Genomic DNA, 26,599 nt, shown 5'->3' with positions numbered 1-26,599 from the left:
TAAACACAAATACAATGTTTATTTTATATAATGGAACTGATAATATGCAGCGTTTGAAACGTGTAATTGGACTTACCACATTATCCATTCTTTACACCACGTATGGTCAATAAAAGGTGCGCCAGATCAGAAATGTACGAGTCTTATTATGTACACACAACTACATATAGCATGAGAATAATCGCAGCAAATAAATTTCATTGCCAGCACATATTAACGGTCAACTTCTTTGAGAAATGTGTGTTAAGCATATGTTATTTCCACGTAAAATCCACGAAATTAAAACGTTGATACAGTTTCATTGCACGTAATGATAAAAAAATTAGCATTCCAAGTTTATCCAACCTCGATTTCTCGTCAAGGAGCATAAATCGCCACGCAATTTCTGGCCATCCTCGCAGCAGCTTTTGGCTGGCCATCGAACAACGCCGGTGGTCACTGCATCGTGCGCTTCCAGACCCGCTCCCCCCCGTCCTCCTTGGGAAATTCATGGATCGGTCTCTAATATTTGGGGCACCACGCTGGCGAGATATTAACTACCTTGACTAGTATACAGGACGTCGTGGATTCGATCCTGACCCTCCTGATGCCTGTATATTTGGAGTTTACATGTTTTCCCGCGTGGATTTTTTTCCGGGTCCTCCGGTTTTGCTCTCCTCATTTTGAAATATGCGTTTCGATTATTTGGCTGCTAATTTTTTTCCCGTGATAAGCCACTTTATTCAGCTATCATTTGTGAGCTGGTTGCTTCTGAAAAATGGCTATATAGCTCAGTGGGCCTTACCTGGTAAAATTAAAATAGTTGATAGTTTCGTAGTTTTTATTTTGCTATAACAATGCATGGCAATAACCTGGGAATTCTAGGTCAGCCTTTAGCTTTTCCCTGACCTAGAGCATGCGTGTCGAACAAGTGCACGTGCATTATGTTTGTCCAGGCAGATGAGTATAGATCTCGGAGTTGTCCCCTTTACCCCGGAGTGGGCAGTAATGGGGCTCCTCCCCTGCATCCTGGCACAGGAGGAGACAAGTCACACCGCGTGCGGTTACAGCCGTCACTCACACACACACACAGATCCCACTTGGCTGCTCGAAACCGTTACGACAGCAGGTGTGACTGCAGTCTCCCCGCTATTACATTCCTTAGGGGCCGTCCATAAATGACGTCACGCACCTTGGGGGGCGGGGTCAGACATTTGTGACGATGTGTGACGAGGGGGGGTGAGAAATGTGACGTCACATCAAAATGCGCAACTTTAAATAAATAGACAACACATTCTACTTAATTAAATAGACTTTTTTTAAATAAATGTTTTCTCCTACAACGCCAGCGTGCAGCGCCACATTAGATTAAATACGCACTACAATGACAATAGTTTAAAGCGATTTGAAGCATGTGTTTTTTTTGGGGGGGGGGGGCAGAGCTTTGTGACGTCATATTTGAGGGGGGGTCTGACTTTTTGTGACGCCGTGTGAAGAAGGGGGGGGGGTCAAAAATCGCCCAAAATCGCGTGACGTCATTTATGGACGACCCCTTACAATGTACAGTGAGGGAAAAAAGTATTTGATCCCCTGCTGATTTTGTACGTTTGCCCACTGACAAAGAAATGATCAGTCTATAATTTTAATGGTAGGTTTATTTGAACAGTGAGAGACAGAATAACAACAAAATCCAGAAAAACGCATGTAAAAATTTGTATAAATTGATTTGCATTTTAATGAGGGAAATAAGTATTTGACCCCCTCTCAATCAGAAAGATTTCTGGCTCCCAGGTGTCTTTTATACAGGTAACGAGCTGTGATTAGGAGCACACTCTTAAAGAGAGTGCTCCTAATCTCAGCTTGTTACCTTATTAAAAGACACCTGTTCACAGAAGCAATCAATCAATCAGATTCCAAACTCTCCACCATGGCCAAGACCAAAGAGCTCTACAAGGATGTTAGGGACAAGATTGTAGACCTACACAAGGCTGGAATGGGCTACAAGACCATCGCCAAGCAGCTTGGTGGGAAGGTGACAACAGTTGGTGCGATTATTCGCAAATGTAACAAACACAAAAGAACTGTCAATCTCTCTCGGCCTGGGGCTCTATGCAAGATCTCACCTCGTGGAGTTGCAATGATCATGAGAATGGTGAAGAATCAGCCCAGAACTACACGGGAGGATCTTGTCAATGATCTCAAGGCAGCTGTGACCATAGTCACCAAGAAAACAGTTGGTAACACACTACGCCGTGAAGGACTGAAATCCTGCAGCGCCCGCAAGGTCCCCCTGCTCAAGAAAGCACATATACATGCCCGTCTGAAGTTTGCCAATGAACATCTGAATGATTCAGAGGACAACTGGGTGAAAGTGTTGTTGTCAGTTGAGACCAAAATTGGCATCAACTCAATTCGCCTTGTTTGGAGGAGGAGGAATGCTGCCTATGACCCCAAGAACACCATCCCCACCGTCAAACATGGAGGTGGAAACATTATGCTTTGGGGGTGTTTTTCTGCTAAGGGGACAGGACAACTTCAACGCATCAAAGGGACGATGGACGGGGCCATGTACCGTCAAATCTTGGGTGAGAACCTCCTTCCCTCAGCCAGGGCATTGAAAATGGGTCGTGGATGGGTATTCCAGCATGACAATGACCCAAAACACACGGCCAAGGCAACAAAGGAGTGGCTCAAGAAGAAGCACGTTAAGGTCCTGGAGTGCCTAGCAAGTCTCCAGACCTTAATCCCATAGAAAATCTGTGGAAGGAGCTGAAGGTTCGAGTTGCCAAACGTCAGCCTCGAAACCTTAATGACTTGGAGAAGATCTGCAAAGAGGAGTGGGACAAAATTCCTCCTGAGATGTGTGCAAACCTGGTGGCCAACTACAAGAAACGTCTGACCTCTGTGATTGCCAACAAGGGTTTTGCCACCAAGTACTAAGTCATGTTTTGCAGAGGGGTCAAATACTTATTTCCCTCATTAAAATGCAAATCAATTTATAACATTTTTGACATGCGCTTTTCTTGATTTTGTTGTTGTTATTCTGTCTCTCACTGTTCAAATAAACCTACCATTAAAATTATAAACTGATCATTTCTTTGTCAGTGGGCAAACGCACAAAATCAGCAGGGGATCAAATACATTTTTCCTTCACTGTACATAGACCACAGGATAGGCGAATGTAAAGCACGACGTTTCATGTGTGTAATGCTATCAACAGTTTCCCATGCCAGTCGAATTTTAATTTCTATCATTTCCTTTATTCGTCAATCATGTTGTCTGGGTGACTTAATAACGCAGCCGCTCTTTGCTGCATCTTCATAAAGCTTGACAAAACTGTGTTGATTTCTGCTAAGTCTGCTCCCCGCTGTCCACACCTATATGTACGTATCTTGAAATTATTTCGCACCTTACGTAAACCAGCCATGCTACTCGGAGGTGCGGGGGAAGGATAACAAACTAAAACAAAAAGCAGTTCTAAAGAAATGAGTTTCCACGCCTCCGAAGTGGGCAAATCCACCAGACAGATGTAAACGTGGCTCTGACCAATCACAGGGTGAGGAAGCATATCAGTGGTGTCATGAAATAGGCACGGGTTTGGCGTCAAGGCTGCCAGGTGGGGCTTTGGACAAACCATGGGAGAGATTGTCCAGCCAAAAATAGGTCATGGTCGTGCTGCGTGTTTCTCTCCCTCCCTATCAATGCTTGAAATTTCTCTATTCTTCCATATCGATAGATTTTCGATGTATTTTTTCTGCCCAATGATCCGTTTTTACCTCTGCGCTCTCTGCAATGGTCCCTTCTCGACTCTTTAGCGAATTATGAATGGAGGGTTCGGGCCGATATAATCTGAAGGTTCACCGAGCGGCAAATAAGCAAGATATTTACGATATACAACGCGACCCACAACTGTTCGTGTTTATAGTTTCCTGTTAATTTTAGAGCGTAAAAGTCACACTTACCGAAGCGTGTCCTTGCGCAGTAAGTGTGCCAAGTCCTTGCAATTTTGATTTCAATAACAGGTATTCTGTTTTGAGAACATAGAAAAACATGTATTAATTCTGTTGTTCTCAAATAGCAATGATCAATGACCGTGTTTCAAGCTGATGGGCTTAATCACAGAGGCAATGAGTGACGTTGCTTTAATAACAACAAGTTCCATGCATGATCACGTTACAGCCGCGTCGCTTTCTAAATTGACTTATTCTATGAATTTGCAAAGTAAATAAGGAGCCCGTTGAGTTTCCTTCATATATCCGTCCCCCCACATAAAACATAACAGTGTACCATGTGGCTAATGGGATGTTTATAAAATAAAGTTATGGCTTTTTACGTGGAGTGACGGATATGCGAAGCAGGCATATTGTCTGCTTCCTTATGTTGTGACCTGTATTCTCTACGTCGGCGCAAGTGTTGGCTTTGTGTTTTATGAGTCGATGTGTGAGGATGCACTGCCAACTTTACCCTTTTTATCATGAATTCAGACCGAAAATATCATCATGAATTGATTCAGACCAAACTTTGCCCACGTCCAAAAAACAACCGAAAAAAAATATGGACTACATTTTGCAATAAATGTAAACAACATTTAACAATGATTGCATACAAAAAAGTGAATGAGGATACATGCAATAAGTACATACAGAAAGTACATTGTACTTGAAATAGTGTTCATATACATAAACAAATCTGATTTCTTGAAATGAAAATTATTATATTACACAAATAGAGGCGATGGACAAAATTGTACAATTTGTGATAACATATTTAAAAAAATGTGTACGAGCAGCCGGCAAACATTAAAATAACTGCAGTCCAATCAAACACATTCACAGAGGTTTTGTCAAAATAATTTCCTAGTTTTTATGCATACTCTGCTTTGGTTGAAATTGTATTAACGTGGAGTTGGGAGTGATTGTAGAATGGAATGCCAGGTCACTTCTGAAAAAGAGCTATATAATAGCTCAATTGGCCTTACCTGATCAAATATTTTTTCTTTAAATTATAGTTTAGTTTCGAGAATTGATGCCAGACAAAACCTTATATTCACACTAGGTATGATGCAGTGAACGGGAGTGGTATGTCTTAGGCTCCAAAGAGTTGGATCTGGATAGCGGCAACACAGCTGTAACATTAGCTTATTTATTTGCGAATGTGTTGAAGACAAATTTGGCCCAATGCTTTGTCCTCGTGTCTCGAGATAGGCCGAAGACTAAACTTAGAGTAGAGATCGTAACAATGGGTTGAGTAGTTCGTAAGGCGTAATAAAAATTGGAATTAAAATTGTCCAACGCTAAGCCGGAAGCAGATTTGTAAACAACTTCGGCGTAATCAGTAACAGGCAGAAACGTAGATGGAAGATATATTATACAACATGTAAGTCCACAAACCACTGAATATTTACCAGAATGCCAATGCTATATTTACCGCCCTTACCTTCTTTAAATTTCACCAGTTTGTATATTAACAACATGGACACTGGCAGCAGCACAGCCACCGTTGCGACGGCGATGAAAAACAGCGTCTCGTACGGCCTGTCTGATATTTTGTTGGCCTGAGTTTTTTCGGATAGGCTTGATTCCTGAACCGTACTTGAGTTCTGACCGCCATGGGTACTGGAGGTGGCCAACCCTGAGATGCATCCTTTTGGGGGAACGAATGTCCTTCCGTCAGTTTCTTCCCCTGTGAATATCAGCCACAACATCAGTCGCACTGCTCTGCCAAGACCGATAAGCATCGCCCTCATATCGCCACTACTCCGCACGACGCTAACCATTCTCATTTGCCAGATGAGACGCTGAAAAGTCTAAAAATAATTTTAATTATCCAATAAAAGCAATGAAAGATGTTGTCCAACTGAACATATATCACTCATTTAAATACAGCACACGTTTTACAATTTCGTATTAATTTAAAAAAATGTTTTGCATTAAAATGAACACCTGTAGCACTGAACACCTAACGCGCTGACAAGTCGAAATTGTATTTTAATTATTCAACAAAAGCTATGAAAGATGTTGTCCAACTGCATATATATCACTCATTTACATACAACACCCGTTTTATTATTTAGCAGAGGTGGGACAAAGTCATTGTTATGCAAGTCACAAGTAAGTCTCAAGTCTTTGCTCTCGAGTCCCGAGTCAAGTCGAGTCAAAGATGAGGCAAGTCCAAGTCGAGTCTGAAGTCATCAAAATCATGACTCGAGTCTGACTCGAATCCAAGTCGCATGACTCGAGTCCACACCTCTGAGGTGGGACAAAGTCATTGTTGTGCAAGTCACAAGTAAGTCTCAAGTCTTTGCTCTCGAGTCCCGAGTCAAGTCGAGTCAAAGATGAGGCAAGTCCAAGTCGAGTCTGAAGTCATCAAAATCATGACTCGAGTCTGACTCGAGTCCAAGTCGCATGACTCGAGTCCACACCTCTGTTATTTAGTATTATTTTTTTAAAAGGTTTGCATTAAAATGAACACCTGACGCGAAGCCAGTCTTAAACAGCAGGCGTGTGCTCTCGCCCATACGCATAACCATTGGTGGTTACCTCTTTCTCTCGCGATCACGGTCAGTTGATATTCGAGCTTCTGCACAAGTTTGTTTGCATGAACGCCGAATAGACAGCGGTACGTTGCTTTATCCTCCGCACGCACTGCAGGTATCAGCAGAGCGGAAGGGGTTTGTGCCACGCCATTGATTGACGACGCGCAATTCCCATCCTCATGTTAACAACCCAAAATATCCAAAACCCACGTTTCGTCCTCCACTTTGCCTTGCAATTGGGAGTTACGGTCGTTTTGCTCCGTGACATCGTCCGTGTTCTGCGCACAATGATGCTCCTCCGTGTCACCTCTTTACGGAGCCATCAGCAATACCACAGGACAGCACAACCTGATCTCCTGCAGTCGCCGTTAATTCCCGGGTTTCATTCGCCGCACCTAGGAATGGCGGGATGGGGGAAGTCAGGGAGAGAGAGCAAGCATTGGGACACACAACAAAAGACACATGCGTTATCTTGACATCAAGTCAACACGCACATTTTACCACGTGTGTTTTTATTTAAGCGAACAAAATTCTAAATGTTGCGCACGTATATGATTGGAAGAGAGGACGTCAACCGAAGAGATGGAGTGATAAGGTTAGTTCATGCGCAGGTGCTGGGTGGATTATTGCATCTTAGGATCGTTCAAGGTAGTGATTGCTTGGGCAGGCCTTCATCCAGCAGTGGATTGATCATGGCTGATGATGATAGACATGCATGTGTATGAATGGAATGAACAAGTATACTGTATTGTAACGTAAATCTCCATATATATAAAAGGCAAAGTTGTGATTATGTGTCTGTTCAAAATTTTTAGCGTACTTCCCGACATGCAACAAACTTGACTTTTGCCATCTGGGTACTTTCTAGACTGTACACCATGCAAAAATTATACAAATACACTTTTTTTGGGGGGGGGGGGGGGGGAGCTCAATAATGCATATATTTTTTGCACGGCAAGTGAGCTGTGACGTCAAATCTGTCACGTGACCTGCGCATGTGGAAGAGTAACGCATTGTAGTGTAGTGGTTAGCGCACTGCGCTACGAACCCGGCGACCCGAGGTCGATTCCCGCTCACGGCCACCACCAGTGACGAGTATTTTAACCGGTCCTGGACCTCCCCTAGGTCGACTCAGCCTCAAACGAGTAACTGGTGTGGTGTGTGAACATCGCCACTGGGGAGACAAAGGCGGCCGGGCGTGGTGAATCCAAGTCCCGGGCGAAGCCGGGTAGTAAAGCTAGTAATGTATAATTGTGATAAGCAAGTTGGAAAAAATCATGTCAAATCGCAATATGTAATTTATGCAGTCCTGAGCTAACACGCAGGTAGGTGTTTGCGACCGGAATGCTCCCAATACAACCATAGTGGCTACATTTAAATCAAGGCTTCAGGCCAATTGGTATGATTTGGCTCTCTGATTGTATTCTGGTATTTCGTGATTATTTTACTGTTTTAATAATTTTTCTTTTCTTCATCTATTTTTATTGTTTACGAGCACATTCTTTTGAGAACATTTGTCTTTGTAAAGGTTTTGTTTTATCTTAACTTATGTGGAGTGGCCTTGAATCTTGTGGTATGAAAGGCCCTCTATAAATAAAGATTGTTATTGGTGTCGTTATTATAATAGATTACTTGTATCATTATTAATTGGTGTTTGGGTGAGATAGCTGTGTTGGGTGGAAGGGGTGGAGGAGAACTAATTGGTACCATTTGGCAATCTACTTATGCAATCCAACCCAATAAATAATTGTAAATTATATAGCGCTGCAATAGTTTTTACTCCGTACAAATATGGATCGCAGTTCACGTGAGAGACATCTTATTGACTGGTAAGGCTAATGGGTTGGCTTGGAGAGGTCATGGTGCTACCAGGGATGAAGGCGGATGGTCAAGGCTAATGACAGAATGTCAGCCAGCGAGTTAATTGTAACGATGCATTTAATCCTCTGCTACTTTTGGGTTAGTGAATAGTAATATTGCAGTGACCATGGTGACAGTTACTATGGTGTGAGGCTTAAAAACAGTTATGATGGTATCAGAGGTTATAGTTGTCATGATATCAGAGTGAAAATTTACCATGGTGTGAGAGGTAACATCGGTTAATATGGTGGGGGAGTTAACAGTTCCCATGGTGTGAGAGTTAAGCAGAATTACCATGGTAACATAGTTACCATGGTGAGAGTTAAAACAGTTACCATGGCGTGAGAGATAAACAGTTAGCATGAAATTAGGTCTAACATAGTACCATGGCAAAATTTTGACTTAAAACTTTTGTGATTGCAAGAATTCATATTATTTGGTTCTTTTGGTAAAGTCATGTAGATAAAAAATAAAATTTAAATAAAAAATAACTTTAAAAAATGAATGAATAAAAAAACCCACGACGTTTCGATCGCAAACACAAGCGGGGGAGAGAGAGGGGGTAGATATAGGGGGAGAGATAGGGAGAGAGAGAAGGGGTAGAAATAGGGAGAAATAGGGCGTAGAGATAGGGGGAGAGAGAGAAGGAGAGATAGGGGGAGAGAGAAGGGGGGTAGAGATAGGGGGAGAGAGAAGGGGGATAGAGATAGGGGGAGAGAGAGAGGGAGGAGAGATAGGGGAGGTTGACAAGAAATTACAAATCAAGTCATGACCCAAAGTGGTTGGTGACATCTTTCCAATGATTGCTGAGTTTATAACCGTCTTCTCAGTTGAAATTGTGTCTGTGTCTGTATATATGGATGGCTTCATGAACGAATCTTTGTTGATAGCCAGTAGGCTTGCAAAGTACCATCGTCTTAGAGAAATCAATTTCGTGTGAGCCAGCCGCATTAAAATAATGATCAGCTATGGCAGAAGTATTGGTCCTACCGTGTTTGAAATCTGTATTATGTTCACGAACACGGTCCGAGACATGTCGCTTAGTTTCCCCAATGTAACTGCTGCCACAGATATGGCTGCGACAGCAGCTGTATCAAGGATTGAATGCTGATGTACCGGCCCTGGTGAGACACTGCCTCACCAATACATATTTCACCTGGAATGGAACATTCTACAAGAAAACTGAATGCACCCCAATGGATGCTCCCTTATCTCCGGTTGTAGCTTACATTTTCATGGGAAAATTTGAGACGAACACCATCCAGGCATCCACTCTATGCCCGTCCTTGTGGAAGAGGTACGTGGATGACACGTTTGTCATCGGGCCACATGGCCGACCGGCTCTGAACCAATTCCTCAACCACATCAATTCCATACACCCAGCCATAAAATTCACCATGGAGGTAGAAAAGAGATAGGGGGAGAGGGGGGGGGTAGAGATAGGGGGAGAGAGAAGGGGGGGTAGCGATAGGGGGAGAGAGAAGGGGTAGATATAGGGAGAGAGAGGGGGCATAGAGATAGGGGGAAAGAGAAGGGGGTAGAGATAGGGGGAGAGAGAGGGGGGTAGAGATAGGGGAGAGAGAGAGGGAGGAGAGATAGGGGAGGTTGACAAGAAATTGCAAATCAAGTCATGACCCAAAGTGGTTGGTGACATCTTTCCAATGATTGCCGAGTTTATAACCGTCTTCTCAGTTGAAATTGTGTTTGTGTCTGTATATATGGATGGCTTCATGAACGAATCTTTGTTGATAGCCAGTAGGCTTGCAAAGTACTATCGTCTTAGAGAAATAAATTTTGTGTGAGCCAGCCGCATTAAAATAATGATCAGCTACGGCAGAAGTATTGGTCCTACCGTATTTCAAATCTGCCTTATGTTCACAAACACGGTCAGAGACATGTCGTTAAGTTTCCCCAATGTAACTCATCAATCATTGGAAAGATACCATCAACCACTTTGGGTCATGACTTTATTTGTAATTTTTTGTCAACCTCCACCATCAGCAGTGTGGATGTGTGAAGCGAGGTGCAATGCCCCCCATCTCTACCCCCTCTCTCCCCCTATCTCAACCCATTCTCTCTCCCCAATTGTCTTCTCCTACATTAACATTAGCTGCCCCGCCCATGCTGCTGACACACTTGGACTACGCCACTCAGCTCTAGCTCGTCCATTAATGCTTCTCCACTGCTCTTGTGCCCCGCCCACTCACAACTTCAGCTCGTCCATTCATGCTGCTCCACGGCTCTTGTCCCCCACTCCTTCTGACACTTGGGCTACGCCCATTTTACAGGTAGGAACAAGATGTTTCACACTGCCCACCAGGGATTTTTTGTCTGTCTGTCGTGCATAAATATATATAATATAAATACCTCTTTTTGTTTGGTGGAGACCTACTGCCGGGTACGGAGAGGCAACGTGCCTAAGGGAGGAGGGTCAGGGGAGGGTCCTAAGGAAGGGGGGAGTCAGGAGAGGGGCCTGAGGGGGGGGGGGGGGTGGTCAGAGGAGGGGCCTAAGGGAGGGAGAGTCAGGGGAGGGGCCTAAGGATATGGGGGGGGGGTGGTCAGGGGAGGGGCCTAAGGGAGGGGGGTCAGGGGAGGGGCCTAAGCAAGGGGGAGGGGCCGATAGTTAAGGGGGCTGGCTACCTGGCTGGCTGCCTGGCTACCTCAAGTCAAGTTATCTTTTATACAGGTGTAATAAATGACTTGACCACGATCTCTGGCTCAGTGTCCTTTATTTGGTCCGTACTGTATTACCCACACGGCTGTCTCCTCTTTGCTTAGTCCCCACAGTGCTGACTCCGATGTCTCTCTCTTCTCCACCAGCAGCCCCTCTGTTGGCCTCTGTCGCTCCTGTAGCCCCCACAGCAGCTCCGCTGCTGTTACTCACTCTCAGCCCCCTGGCTGTAATCGCTGCTGCTCTTCTCCCTCTTGCTTACTCCGCAGCGCTGACAGCCTCGTGCTGTCTCTCTCTCTCTCTTCGTCGCTCCTGCGACTCTCTGCAGCCACACCGCTGCCTCTAACACACAGCCTTCCTGGCTGTACTCTCCGCAGCTTCTCACCACCCTTTAGCTCCCTGCTATTCTCCGGGGTTGGCTCCCGCTGGCCAACGGTGCCCCCTCCTCACGTTCGCCCGCGCGGCCCCACTCTTTTCCATTCCCACCCCGACTGACTTCTCTTTCCGGTTTACCCACTTAAGGACCCCAACCTTTCACCCCCGTCACCTGGCTCCGCCTCCCCGTGACGTCACATCCGGAAGGTCGCTTACGCCCGCATTACACAGGTAGGAACAACAGGTTCCACACTGCCCACCAGGGATTATTTGTCTGTCTGTCGTGCATATTTGTCTGTAGTGCACGAATGCACTGTCCAACCAAGTTCCTACCTGCCCACTCAGAAGGAACGTGTTAAACCTTTATAAACAGTTGCATTTAGAGGCTTGATCCCCCTTTTCTCTCTACCTCATGACGACCGCTTGTGTTGCGATCGAAACGTCGCGAGTTTTTGGTTTTTTATTTTTCATTTTCATTATTGTTTTATTTTATTTTCTATCTACGTGACTTTACTGAAAGAACCAAAGAATAGGTACCATGGTGTAAGAATTAAACCAGTTGCCATGGTATGAGAGTTAAGTACAGTAACCAGTGAGATTTAACAGTTACCATTGTGTGAGTTAAACACCATTTCCACGGTGCCCGAATTAAACACGGTCACCTTGGTGTAATAGTTAACAGTAATGACAATGTTAGAGTTAAACAGAGTTACCATGGTGTGAGAGTTAACAGTTACCACGTTATGAGAGTTGAACACAGCTGCCACGGCGTGAGGGTTAACAGCAGTTACCATTGTTTCATAGTAGTCATGACAACACTCTGAGATTCCTGCTCCTGGGTTCCACTCCCACTCTTGAATACGAGGAGCAACATTGCACCTGAACCACACCAAGGCCACCCCTCAGTAGTCCGACATGCAGTTGCTATTCTTACTCACGGTTGTTCGTCAAATTCTCATAACGTAAATAAACTCGCATCTGCAGCACTAAATACATGCTGCCTGCTGCACGTATTTGTTTCTAAGCCTTTATTACCTTAAACGAGGGGTCGTCAACCTGCGGCTCCAGTCACATGCGGCTCTCTAAGAACTGCTTTGCGATGTTATTCACATGCGTTGTGGCTCATATATTGATTCTCTTATTGTAATTGTGGTTGCTGACCCCTGACTTAAACCTAAAGGGATATTCAACCTCTGTAAGCCCTGCACCTTCCTCTTTCGGCCCACCTCCTTCCTGTTTAATACTTCTAAGGCCCCACCCCTTCCCAATTAGGCCCGCCCCTTACTATTTCGACTCCGCACATTTCCTTTATACGACTCGTGTCTTTCCCTTTTAGAACCCGCCCCTTCTGATTTAGGCCCCAACTCTTTCTGTTTTGGCCCTGACTCTCAGGACTCAGGGTCAGGCTCATTTAACTGGTGGTGGGGGTTGCGCACAGCAGGGGCAGGGGTGGGTGAGGACAGGAGGGGTGGCGCGGCTTCACGACGACCCTCTTAAATCAGCAATATAATAAATGAGTGCCCATTCTTATTTGTTTCATTTTTATGGTTTAAAACTCGAGCAATAAATATCCAGATTTGGTCAGATAGGGTGTTTTGAATCAGAAACTCATGTAAAGTTTGAGCATAACTATTAGTAATTCTTAACGCCACAATGTAACTTAATAGTAGACGTACGCAGAATTTTATTCGTGTGATGTTATAAATGTTAGTAAAGGACAACTACAGAAAGACATGGGATATGAGAAGTGAGGCTTTCAACAAATAAGAGTTAGTTTCTTGGGAAAATTGCCACTAAGCAGGCAGGCAGCACACATTCATGAAACGAGCTTCTTAATACTAATATACATATTTTACCAGGTAAGGCCCACTGAGCTCTTTAACTCTTTGTCAGAAGTGACCTGGCCACAAATAATAGCCCAATGAAGTGAAGTGCCTTATCACATGGAAATTTACAACAGCCAAATACTCTGAACGCATGTTTCGAACTGTGAAGGGAAACATCGGAAGACCTGGAGAAAAATCCATGTGACCACGGGGATAACATGCAAACTCGAAATATACAGCAGGCGTCAGGGTCAGGATCGAACCGACGACCTTTTGTATACCAGGCGAGGTAGTTAACATCTCGCCACCGCGGTTCCCCTTCATGTGGCGTCCACTCGTGACGGGTAACGCAAAGCCAACGACTGCATCTGGACGACTGTGAATCAGCAACGTTTGCCACACGGGTTACAGTTGCAGTACAAGGATCCATACTCTTAGTTTTTTCGGTAAAGTCACGTAGGTAAAAAAGGAAATTAAAATTAATCAAAATAAAATAATAAAAATAACGACGTTTCGGAGGCAACACAAGTCTCCGTCATCAGGTGGGACCGTCACAGCCAGATTTGCTGTATCAAGTGAGGCAGGGATTCTGTGGTGCCACAGCGACGGGGCCGCTCGGCCGAGCCAGGGAGCCGCCCGGCTTCCACCGCCGCACTGCCCCCCATCACCCCCCCCCACATAAACACGCACCCGCACCCACGTAGGGCCTCGTGGTCGGGTCACCTACCCTGAGTTTTCACCCGAGGGCCCCCTAGGGGGGTTACCCCACGGTTTCTCAGGGCCAGGGAATTGGACAGGACCCTTCCCAGGCCAAGTAACACTGCGGCGCCGTGGGCGGATTTGAGATCGCACGACCACGGCGAGCTCAGAGAGCCCCGCAGTTAGAAACGCATACAAACACAAACACGGGTCAGCAAGGCAGATAGCTGGGATCAGGACCCGGGACGACTGATTGGTCGAAAGTTCAAAGGCCGGCGGGATCGCAAAAGAGCGGGAAATCCTAGGCTCAGGATTGGTCGAGAGACCAAGGCGGTCGGGACGGGGGCGCCTAGCCTTTGATGTGAATAGTTTAAAAGAAAACGCAGGGGCAGTAGGGAACTCTCTTCTTCTGGAGTTTGGACACGGGGTCAGCGATGAAGGAGTCATCGGGCGAGCCGCTAGATTGTCTGCAGGACGATCTGAGCGCCGCAAGGTCACCAAGGACTACAGACGGTATCGTGTTGCGCGCCTTACAACACCTCAGAGCGGAGAGTAGGATCCGTAGGAGAGGGTTAGTTCGGGGTAAGGACGAGTAGGAAAGCGGTTTAGCAGAGAGCGCAGCATAGAATAGGGCTACACGGCACCAGAGTGTGGGTTAGAAGCGCCTTGCTGGCCCGCACACACACACGGGTGGCTCGGTTGGTTAGCAAGGGCTAATAAAATCTCGAGCGTAGTAACAAAACCGTGTTGTTGGGTGTTTTTGGAACGTGGTATTAGCGTGCACTGCATTCGCGAGTGTGTGGTCGTTGTATGCATAAAGGCCGTGGTCTCTGTACGATTGTGCGGGTACGGAGGTGTGTGCGTTAACGCCCGGGGAGAGCACTTTTGTGTGTTGGCGTGACTACGCAGCCGTGTGAGAGGAGAATCGTCCTTGTACGATATTTGTGTTGACGTGCGCTCGCGAGTGGGGGAGGGGACGAGTCGTCGTGTCGGCGTGTGCCCCGCTTGCGTGTGCTCGTTACTTGCGTAAAGTGCGGCGCGGTGGTGGACCCCTGACCCCCGACCTCGCGGCTCGAGCGCGTAATCGGCTGCGCATTGTTGTACGGTTTGTCTCGCGCGCACGGCGGCGGCGGCTTGAGTCGTTGTGTCGGCGTGTGCCCCGCTTGCGTGTGCTCGTTACTTGCGTAAGCTCTCGGCGTGCGTAATCGGCGTACCCCAGGTGCGCGATCGTAACGTGAGCGGCCAGCGCGGCGCAGAGCGGCGCAAGAGTGGGTATCGCGTGTGGAGCTGTATGTGTGTGCGCGCACGTTCACGACGTGTGTAACACAGGTGCGCGATCCTAACGTGAGTGGTCAGTGTTGGGTGAGTGCCGTGCAGAGCTGTGTGTGGGTGTGCGCGTACGTGGTTAACCATGCCTGCTACGCGGACCCGCGGTGGAGGGGAATCCTCGGGTGACGGCTCCCACACCATGGGTGAGGAGCCTAGCGGCGGTTCGCTTAGCAGCGGGGGGGCGATTGATGATGTTAGTCCGGCCGTTAGTATTATCGAGGGAGGGATCTCGGGGGCTAGCGACCCCCACAAATTGGTGTCGGAAGCGGTACGGACCCCCGCGTTACCTCACGCTAAAATCAGACTGATATTTACCGGCCGGGGGGCCCCTTCGTGGAAGGCATTCGCCCGCAATCTCTTAGGGGCCAAGGAAATTAATGGATGGACGGACGCGCAGGCAGTACGTCAACTTAATATGAATCTTGATGGGCGGGCAGCCGATTTTGTAGAAGCGTTACCCGCGAGCGCACAGACACAGCTAGAGGAGCTGATGCGCCGACTCGATCAGCGTTTTGGCACGCGTGACGAGGAGGAAGCAAAATCGGCCTTAGAGGCGCGCCGTCGCCAACCTGGCGAAGATCTACGTGATTACGCCGAGGATGTGCGCGAGTTAACAAAGATCGCACGCCCGGGGTACGCAACTAATGTTATTGAGGAACTGGCCGCCGAGAAAATCCAGCGGTACCTGTCTCGCACGGCGTGGTGGCAGCCAGACATGAGCTGCCCACGTCTTCCCTTTAACGCCCTTGTCGAGCGCGCACGTAAGTGTGAAAGAATTCACAGCGAACGCGCGCAGCTCCGGGGGCTGGGACGAGAGCGCGCCATTGCGAGCCTGCTCTCGGAAGACGAGGAGGAGGAACAGGAGCTCGCGAGGACGGTAAGGGGCCGGGAAAGAGAGCCTCCAGTGTCCCGCGAGACAACCCCGGGATGGGTTGCCGGTATACAAACGGGTATAAAGGATGTCTCCGGCCAGGTAACCCAGGTAGGTGACAGGGTAACCCAAGTAGACAACAAGGTAACCCAAGTACGGGCACACATGACTGCGCTGGAGACAATGGTAGAGACGGTCCAGGCCGAGGTAGGAGGATTAACTGGGAGAGTGGCTCGACTGGAGGCAGAGTCGGGGCAGCGGCGTGCCGGAGGGGGGATAGGGAACGGACGGGGGGGCTCCTACGGGACGGCCCCCCATGCGTGTTACCTGTGTGACCGGCGAGGGCATCTCGTGAGAGACTGTCCGCAGATCGCCCGCGCTAGAAACGCGCCAGGGTTAAACCCCAACGCCCCCTAGAGAGTGGACCATCTGGGGGTGCATTCGAAGCGGTCCCGATGCAAAAAGACGGTAATAATGGCGAGCGAGTGATCTCCACACAGGTTCCAACAACAACGCCCACGGAAACGGTGACTCCTGGCGACTGGCTACGGGAGCTGGTGGCGGGGATCACGGGGGCCACGTCGCTGGTGGAAGGGGAGGTAAACGGAGTGCGTACCCGAATTCTGCTGGACACGGGGGCGGTGGCCTCGCTCGTGAGCGCAGCGCACTGCAGCGCGATCGGGGTCGACGTGCGTCACCTGCAGGCACCGGACCGCGCGCTGCACACGGCGAGCGGAGCCGGAATGGGGCTGCTGGGGAGAGCCACCCTAGAGGTCCGCATAGGCAGTCAGGTGTGCACCCAGGAGTTCTACGTGTCGAGTGCGTTGTGTCACGAGTGTATCGCAGGTACCGACCTCTTAGAACGGCTGGGACTCAACGTGCAACCCCGCCAGCGATGCGCCACCATGGAGAGCAACGGCGAGCGGATACCGTTCCTGGGACGAGAACCAACGCGCCCCCGCTTCGCACCTGTGGCCGCTATCCTGGCGACAGCAGTCACCATCGGCCCGCTCACCGAGATGCTGGTGCCGGTGGCAACATCCCCCACCGACCCCGCGCTCCGACCATCAGGAGAGGTAATGCTAACTCCTCACCCGGAGTTGGCAAAACGGTATGGGATAGTGGGATCCGCCACGTTGGTAAACGCAGATGGGGACCGATTGTTTATGCGGATGTTTAACCCCCACAGTACCCCAGCGATACTGCGGCGGCGCACCCCGATAGCCACCGTACACCCCCTGCACGCACGCCACTCTAACGACTCGGTGTTCGCACTCTGGGCTGAGGACCCCGGGCGTCCTGAGGGTGACCAGGACCTGGCATGGCGAGTCGGCCCGACTCCCCAAGCCGAGGTCGTTCCCCTGCTCGACGCGTTACATGTACCATGGGCGGATTTACCTAAGGGAGAGGCCGATCGGCTGCGCGAGTTACTGCGGGAGTATGCCGACGTATTCAGTGAACACGACTCGGACGTGGGTCGGACCGAACTTGTTAAGCACCAAATTGACACCGGTGCAGCCCGACCCATCAAACTCCCTGCGTACCGAGTGGGCGCACCCGAACGCGCCCAAATCAAAGAGGCAGTTGGGGACATGCTTCGCGATAACATAATTCAGCCCTCGGCGAGCCCCTGGTCAGCCCCAGTGGTACTAGTAACGAAAAAGGATGGGTCAACTCGGTTCTGCGTCGATTACCGTAAACTAAATGCAGTCACGCTCGGCGATGCCTTCCCCATACCCCGCATCGACGACACCTTCGACAGCCTCGCCGGAGCGCGATATTTTTCCACCCTCGATCTCGCGTCCGGGTACTGGCAGGTGGAGATGGCGGAGGAGGATCGGCCGAAAACCGCATTCACCACCCCGATGGGACTATTCGAGTTTCGAGTACTCCCGTTCGGACTCACCAATGCGCCTGCGACGTTCCAGCGGCTGATGGAGTTGGTGATGCGGGGCTTGCAATGGGAACAGTGCCTGATTTACTTGGACGATGTGATAGTGTTCAGTAGATCTTTGTCTGAGCATTGGTCCAGGCTTCGAGAGGTGTTCCAGCGACTGCGAGCGGCTCATCTCAAGCTCAAGCCACGTAAGTGTTACATCGCACAACGCGAGGTGGGGTACCTCGGGCATCGCGTCAGCGAGGCAGGCGTGCACACCGATCCGGAGAAGGTACGCGCCGTAGTGGAGTGGCCACGGCCAAGGAATCTGACGGAGATCAGATCATTTTTGGGGCTCGCCACCTATTATCGTCGATTTGTTAAGGGATTCAGTGAGATTGCACGCCCTCTCACCCAACTCACCTCCCCTAAGCACCCCTACCAGTGGACGGGGGCCTGCCAGACGGCCTTCACCACTCTCAAAGATCACCTCACCCACGCCCCCACCCTCGCTTTCCCCGATTTTACCACCGATTTTATTTTGGACACCGACGCCTGCAGCAGCGGGCTGGGCGCGGTGTTGTCACAGGTACAGGATGGGACGGAACGAGTCATCGCGTACGCCAGCCGGACCTTGAGTGGGGCCGAGCTGAACTATTGCGTGACCCGCCAAGAGTTGTACGCCGTAATTTTCGCATGCAAACAGTTCCGGCCGTATTTGTACGGCAGGAGATGTCGCGTACGCACTGACCATTATGCTCTGCAGTTCCTTCTTACATTCAAGGAGCCGCGGGGGCAGATGGCCCGGTGGTTGGCGCAGTTGCAGGAGTACAACCTGCAAATCGAGTATCGGGCTGGCCGGACGCATGCAAACGCGGACGCCTTGTCGAGGCGACCCACGGTGTTCGCCGAGACGAGGGCGGAGGAGGCCTGCCCGTGTTTCACGGGGGGACGCTGCCGGCAGGCAACGGACCCCCGAGAGGCCGTGGCCACTGACCCCCCCCCAGCGAGAGAGAGTGCAGTGTGCGCCACAGAGACCCTCGCAGGTGGCACCGAGGATCCCGTCGACCGCCCGGCAAGCGCGGGACCCGCAGCTCGGGACCCGATCGGACGGATCCAGGAGGACGTCGGCTGCGCCTTCCCGGGCCTGAACGACGAGCAGCTGAGACAGACCCAGCAGCGAGATCCGGATCTGGCGGCGGTGGAGGCGGCACTGCGAGAGAAGGAGGATGCACTACCAGGGCCCTGGAGCGGTTTGTATGCCCGGTTGTGTGTGGAAAACGGGGTGGTGAGGGAACTGGCCGACGCTGGGCAGCCTGGGTGCATCTGCGTTCCCGCCCATGTGCGACCCCAACTACTACGACTGGTACACGACCACCCGCTCGGGGGCCATGATGGGGAACGGCGCACCCGGGAGACTCTGCGTCGCCAGTATCTCTGGCCTAAATTGGCGCAAGATGTGGCCGCCTGGGTGCAGGGCTGCCGGGCCTGTCAGCAGTGTGGGCAAAAGCCGGCGAGGTACCAGGTACCCCTGAGGCCGTTCCGAGTCAGTCGGACGAATCAGTTGGTCGGAATCGACCTGCAGGGGCCCTTTCCACGATCCCACCGGGGCAACCGATATATTCTTGTAGCGGTGGAGTACTTCACCCGCTACCCCGTGGCGGTGGCTATCCCGGATAAAACAGCCCTCGTAGTGGCCCGGGCCTTCGTGGAAAACTACGTACTTAAGTGCGGGATCCCCGAACGAGTCATTACCGACCAGGGTAGTGAATTCGAGGCCGAACTATTCCAGGCGCTGTGCCGAGAGTTCGGGATCCAGAAGGACCGAACCACGGCATATCACCCCCAGGCGAACGGGATGGTAGAGAGGATGAACCAGACTCTGGCCGGGAAGCTTAAACGCATGGCGGCCGCGAATCAACAGGACTGGGACGAACACCTCCCCTATGCCCTGTTCGCCTACACCACCGCCGTTCACACATCTACAGGACAGACCCCGTTCCTAATGATGTTTGGTCGCGAGTCTCGCCTGCCCGCAGATCTGCTGTTCGGTGTCCCTCCACCGCAACGGGAGGAAGGGAGCCACCCCGTGGAGCACTTGCTGGAGACCCTGCGAGGGGCCAGGGGCCGAGCCTACCCGCACGGAGAGGCCGCGCACCAGCGGCAAGAGCAGGGCGCCCGACCCCGTATGGAGCCCCCCTTCTACACTGCGGGCTCCGAGGTGTGGCTGTACACTCCCCGCGTCGGTGCCGGACAGGTGGGGAAGCTGACCACCTACTGGCGAGGACCCTGGATTGTGAGACGGCAGATCTCACCATGGACGGTGCTGATTCAGGGAGGAGAGAGGGGCCGGGAGATGGTGGTCAACATCCGCCGACTGAAGCCGTGGCGAGCAGCCCCCGAGGGGGGGAGCCCCGCCGTCCAAGTACCCCGAAACCCCGGGGTCCCCCCACCCCCCGTGCCCGGGGGCCTCGCGCAGTATATGGGCCCCACGGAGCCCCGGGCTCCGAGGGGCCCCGGGCGGGGCCGGGGGCGACGAGGACGGCGACCCTTAAACCCCACCGCCTCTGAGTTTGTTCCCCAGCCCGCAGGTGCCAGAGACCGAGGGGAGCCGTTGGAATGGAGGAGGAGACCACCGCCGGAGCCCCAGGAGACGGAGCCGCCACCCCCGAGGCCAGCCACAGGGGCCGGGCGAATCCCGCGGACCCCGCGGCGATACCTCGTGGGGGCAACCCAGGCGAGGTGCTCCAGTCAACCCGGGACGGGGACTGGCACCCCGGGGGGCTATGTGGTGCCACAGCGACGGGGCCGCTCGGCCGAGCCAGGGAGCCGCCCGGCTTCCACCGCCGCACTGCCCCCCATCACCCCCCCCCCACATAAACACGCACCCGCACCCACATAGGGCCTCGTGGTCGGGTCACCTACCCTGAGTTTTCACCCGAGGGCCCCCTAGGGGGGTTACCCCACGGTTTCTCAGGGCCAGGGAATTGGACAGGACCCTTCCCAGGCCAAGTAACACTGCGGCGCCGTGGGCGGATTTGAGATCACACGACCACGGCGAGCTCAGAGAGCCCCGCAGTTAGAAACGCATACAAACACAAACACGGGTCAGCAAGGCAGATAGCTGGGATCAGGACCCGGGACGACTGATTGGTCGAAAGTTCAAAGGCCGGCGGGATCGCAAAAGAGCGGGAAATCCTAGGCTCAGGATTGGTCGAGAGACCAAGGCGGTCGGGACGGGGGCGCCTAGCCTTTGATGTGAATAGTTTAAAAGAAAACGCAGGGGCAGTAGGGAACTCTCTTCTTCTGGAGTTTGGACACGGGGTCAGCGACGAAGGAGTCATCGGGCGAGCCGCTAGATTGTCTGCAGGACGATCTGAGCGCCGCAAGGTCACCAAGGACTACAGACGGTATCGTGTTGCGCGCCTTACAACACCTCAGAGCGGAGAGTAGGATCCGTAGGAGAGGGTTAGTTCGGGGTAAGGACGAGTAGGAAAGCGGTTTAGCAGAGAGCGCAGCATAGAATAGGGCTACACGGCACCAGAGTGTGGGTTAGAAGCGCCTTGCTGGCCCGCACACACACACGGGTGGCTCGGTTGGTTAGCAAGGGCTAATAAAATCTCGAGCGTAGTAACAAAACCGTGTTGTTGGGTGTTTTTGGAACGTGGTATTAGCGTGCACTGCATTCGCAAGTGTGTGGTCGTTGTATGCATAAAGGCCGTGGTCTCTGTACGATTGTGCGGGTACGGAGGTGTGTGCGTTAACGCCCGAGGAGAGCACTTTTGTGTGTTGGCGTGACTACGCAGCCGTGTGAGAGGAGAATCGTCCTTGTACGATATTTGTGTTGACGTGCGCGCGCGAGTGGGGGAGGGGACGAGTCGTCGTGTCGGCGTGTGCCCCGCTTGCGTGTGCTCGTTACTTGCGTAAAGTGCGGCGCGGTGGTGGACCCCTGACCCCCGACCCCGCGGCTCGAGCGCGTAATCGGCTGCGCATTGTTGTATGGTTTGTCTCGCGCGCACGGCGGCGGCGGCTTGAGTCGTTGTGTCGGCGTGTGCCCCGCTTGCGTGTGCTCGTTACTTGCGTAAGCTCTCGGCGTGCGTAATCGGCGTACCCCAGGTGCGCGATCGTAACGTGAGCGGCCAGCGCGGCGCAGAGCGGCGCAAGAGTGGGTATCGCGTGTGGAGCTGTATGTGTGTGCGCGCACGTTCACGACGTGTGTAACACAGGTGCGCGATCCTAACGTGAGTGGTCAGTGTTGGGTGAGTGCCGTGCAGAGCTGTGTGTGGGTGTGCGCGTACGTGGTTAACCATGCCTGCTACGCGGACCCGCGGTGGAGGGGAATCCTCGGGTGACGGCTCCCACACCATGGGTGAGGAGCCTAGCGGCGGTTCGCTTAGCAGCGGGGGGGCGATTGATGATGTTAGTCCGGCCGTTAGTATTATCGAGGGAGGGATCTCGGGGGCTAGCGACCCCCACAATTCCAAGATGCAAGTTCTTAAATACAAGTTCAGGGGGAGGAGAGGGGGGGAGCTTATCAAAATGTGGTAGCCAATGAATGGAACGTATTGGGAGGGGGGGGGCCTAAAAGAGAGCACGATGTGTACGTAGACGTGGACGTGTTTGTGCGCAAGCCCCTGTTGGTGCACATGATAACGTATTGGAAGGGGGGGGGGGCTAAAAGAGAGCACGAGGTGTACGTGGACATGTTTGTGCATAAGCACCTGTTGGTGCACATGATGGAAGAGAACGAAAATGCCCATGTTGTTTTTACCAGTGTTGGCTGACAATCAAATACGAAAAAGGAGAGTGCTATTAAACGCTGGGGATGTTAACACTCGGTAAAGTAAAATAGTGCCTGTCAGATAAGTTGGTCCAAAAATGTGTAGTTAAATCTTTTTTACATGGTTAATAACATCTTTCCAATGATTAGCTTCAAATCTAGAAGTACAAGGATCGCTCGCCCGACGGCGAGGTGCACCACCAAAGGGTGCAGTGTGAGGCTACGGCAGAAGGCGCATCCACCAAACGCTGACCGCTGTCCTCCCTGGTCAGAGCGGCCTGCGCGTCAACTCTGCCGTCTGCCGATTCTCTCTCCGTGCCATTGCCCTTCACTCGCCGCGTTTAATTGGAGCGATTTGTGACTGTATGTATCTTGAAATTATTTCGCTCTGTACGTAGCCAACCAAGCCAATTGGAGGTACGGGGCAAGGACAACAAACTAAATACAAAACGCAGTTCTAATGAAATTAGTTTTCAATCCGGATTTAAAAGTGCATAGCGCCAGTGGCTTCCTTATATCGCCAGGAAGAGTGTTCCAGACGGCCGCTTAAGCGCATCTGAAAGTGCACAATGCAGTGACCATCATTGTTCGATGGCTATCCAAAAGCCGCTGAGAGGATGACCGGAGTTCACGTAGTGGTGAATATTCCTTGACGAGATCAGCAGGGTATTGTGGTTAATTTGTGGCAAGCACTTTGTGTAACTTGAATAACGTTAATTATGTAACGTGAATAACGTTACACAATTACGTAAATAATGTCAAGTTAATAACGTTACACAATCACTGTTGTATTAATTGGATTTCATTTCATTCTGATGGAAGATATATACAACTTGATTGTACTGCATACACCGTGGTTCAGATCTAAATGTTTGTATGTATTTTTCATTAATTATGAATACCATCTAACTGTAAACAAAACTTGAATAAAAAATAAATATTTCCCAAATTGTATACAGATTGTCCTATAAGCGTCACGTCATAAGTCAAAGCCTCCCGACGGAAATCTCACAGAGAAGTGCATAACCCACACTTTTTTAGAATGGTCCACAGAAGCAGACATCACAGAGCTAGCTCTGAGATTCCCCTCAGGTGACGCTCTGGTCCTACTCGCTGGACATGAGAGTGAGATTCGCGGCATGGCTGTCAAGCCACGATTTTAATTCTCAGGTGGAATTTTGACAATTAAGTGCAGTGCCTAATTGAATGCGCTGATCATTGATGAGCAGCCTGAGACCATCAACTCACTTCACTGACTACTATCCAACTTTAATCGTAAACATGACAGCACCACTTACCGTGTGAAAATACCATGAATGCCACAATTGAATATCCCAGGAAAAGCATTTTTGTTCATGAATCTGAAAATAAATCAAGTCATTTTGTTAAAATCAACATGACAGTTTGATATTTTATGAATTAATATATGGACGCAATTCACACACTCTAAAAACAACGGTGTCTAGTTTACAACAGCGGACATCTAAGGTAAAGGCGCAGCGCTGATACTACTTGCTATCACCACTGCTGGCAAACTGTCCTCCATTAGGGGAGCTCAATAGATCTTTTCCAGAGGGTATTTGGCCTACTCTTCCACTATGGCCAGATATTTTGGAAAAATAAGTCAAGAGTACCCACACTTTACATCTTCTCACGCGACCCATTGATTGACTAACTGTGGCGCATAGATTTATCCTGCTGGCTGGACACTGACCAAGGAACGAACAGGTGTGCTGGCATCAACATCAGTGGTTGTGATAACATGTGGATTTCCAGGAAATGTACAACTATAGACTTAAATAAACAACTGCTCATTGCTCTTTGGTCCTATCGGTAAAGTCACGTAGAAATAAATTAAATTAAATAATAATAGAATACGACGTTTCGATTGCTACACAAGCAACCATCATCAGGTACAAATGAATGAGAAAACAAACATAGTAAACTTGGAAATATAATGCAATGCAACACAGAGAATCGGCCAACAAAACAGTAAACATCCCACCTGGTTGATTACGTTCTTCCAAAGATTGCTAAATTTGAGAGAGACAAAACATAGACACGGAGACACACAGACAGACACACAAGCAGAGAGAGACAAACAGAGAGAGAGACACACACATAGGCACACAGAAAGACAACGTCTCTGTGTCGAGGTCGTAAATAGAGAGAGGGGGGGGGCACCGGGGGAGTTGTGTGGAATTCCTGCCCATAGCGGACGGACGAGCTGGACACTGGACTTCTAAACAAACAAGCACGGAGCGTTGTTTGGAATTACTGCCCATAGCGGCCGGAGGAAAGAATGGATCCATAAACAAGCACGGTAGAAAGCAAATTTAGTAAAATTAGGAAGTGTAATGCAATACAACACAGAGAGTCGGTTAGCACACAGTTAACGCATAGCCTGGTTGATTACGTTCTCCCAAAGATTGCATTATATTTCCAAGTTTACTATGTTTGTTCTCTTATTCATTTGTACCTGATGATGGTTGCTTGTGTTGCAATCTAAAAGTCGTATTCTATTATTATTTTATTTTATTTCTCTCTACGTGACTTTGCCGAAAGATCCAAAGAGTTATTCCTGCAGTCACGAAAGCTTCGAATCTAGATTGAACTGCTAATTGCTCTTGTACATCAGCATTGAGTATGTGTTTGGTCCATCAGCCGATGAGCCTTTCCAGCGGCATTGGACAAGTTTCATCCCACCTGGGTGTTATCAACAAAACTTGGCTCATTGAACAAATACCGCCCGACCGCCAGATGTTACAGAGAGGAAGCTGCAGTAATACGGTAGGGGCCGGCCCAGTGCAAAAAAGCCATAATGCGTGATATCGTTTAAAATATTATACAAAAAAAGGAATCTTATGAAATGAATCTAATTCGAGGAGAAATTGAGGCTGATATTTTGTGGACCGAGTCTTTGGAGACATTTTGCTGCCATGTGTTGCCAAACGTACGGCAGCACATCCTGTGGCACAGCGAAACATACACACACCTCCAACGGGAGCGCTATCTCGCTGCGAGTGAATCTTTACCGATTCGTAATTGACGTTTGGGTAAGATCGTCCACGTGAAATGTATGTCTGAAACCCTCATCCACCCGACGCAGCCAATTAAAATAAAGGTGTCACGCCGATGAGCAAACGTGTCTATCTATTACTGTTCTTGGTTCTTTCGGTAAAGTCACGTAGAAGGGAAATAATAAAGTAAAATAAGAAAGAAAATTTATTATTTTATTATTTCCCTTCTACGTGACTTTACCGAAAGAACCAAGAATATGAATCCCTGCAGTCACGAATGTTTTGAATCAAAATGTATCTATTACTGCTTCAGCATAACCGGTGTGTTGGGACAGTAATCCACATCGTTTCACAATTTGTCGGAATCCTGCGTTGTTTAATGTATGTTTTCCTCTTTGCTCAAGGGTTTTTTCAGCATTACATGATTACCACCAAATCTGAGTGTGTGAAATGCGGTACAGGATTGGTGTCGGCAAAATGCATAGCTTAGCAAGAGCAAGCGAATACCGCGACAACACAATCCACGAAGCTCACCTGCTTACCTATAGTCGTCGAAAGCGTGCAGGAGAACACAACGACGACAACAAACGACTGCGTCGACGACGGTCGACGTCGTAAGGAGGTGAACGGGAAAAGTGGCGAGGCCCTCACCGTTGTCGGAGCCGAGGCGAAGTGAGAACAACGGCAGCCTCTGTGAGCCGCGTGCGAGCTTCAGCGCGCGCCCATGACTCCTCTCCCTCCACACGCGACGCTACCAAGGCTGCTGCTGCACCGCTCG

At 50.0% G+C, this 26,599-nt stretch overlaps 1 long non-coding RNA gene across 1 annotated transcript; it reads right to left on the bottom strand.

The window, feature by feature from the left end:
• On the bottom strand, nt 1–26,599 carry LOC144732226 (uncharacterized). Its single transcript, XR_013588166.1, has 6 exons — nt 26,473–26,599; nt 24,100–24,162; nt 6,725–6,909; nt 5,416–5,661; nt 3,942–4,006; nt 1–1,008 (listed from the first exon to the last, which is right to left on the bottom strand). It is a non-coding gene; the product is annotated as an uncharacterized LOC144732226 (long non-coding RNA).

This window comes from Lampetra planeri, chromosome 42, assembly GCF_965212315.1.
Source record: "Lampetra planeri chromosome 42, kcLamPlan1.2.h2, whole genome shotgun sequence".
NCBI lineage: Eukaryota > Metazoa > Chordata > Hyperoartia > Petromyzontiformes > Petromyzontidae > Lampetra > Lampetra planeri.
Note: the sequence above shows the minus strand (reverse complement) of the source record. Positions and strands in the feature narration are given on the sequence as shown.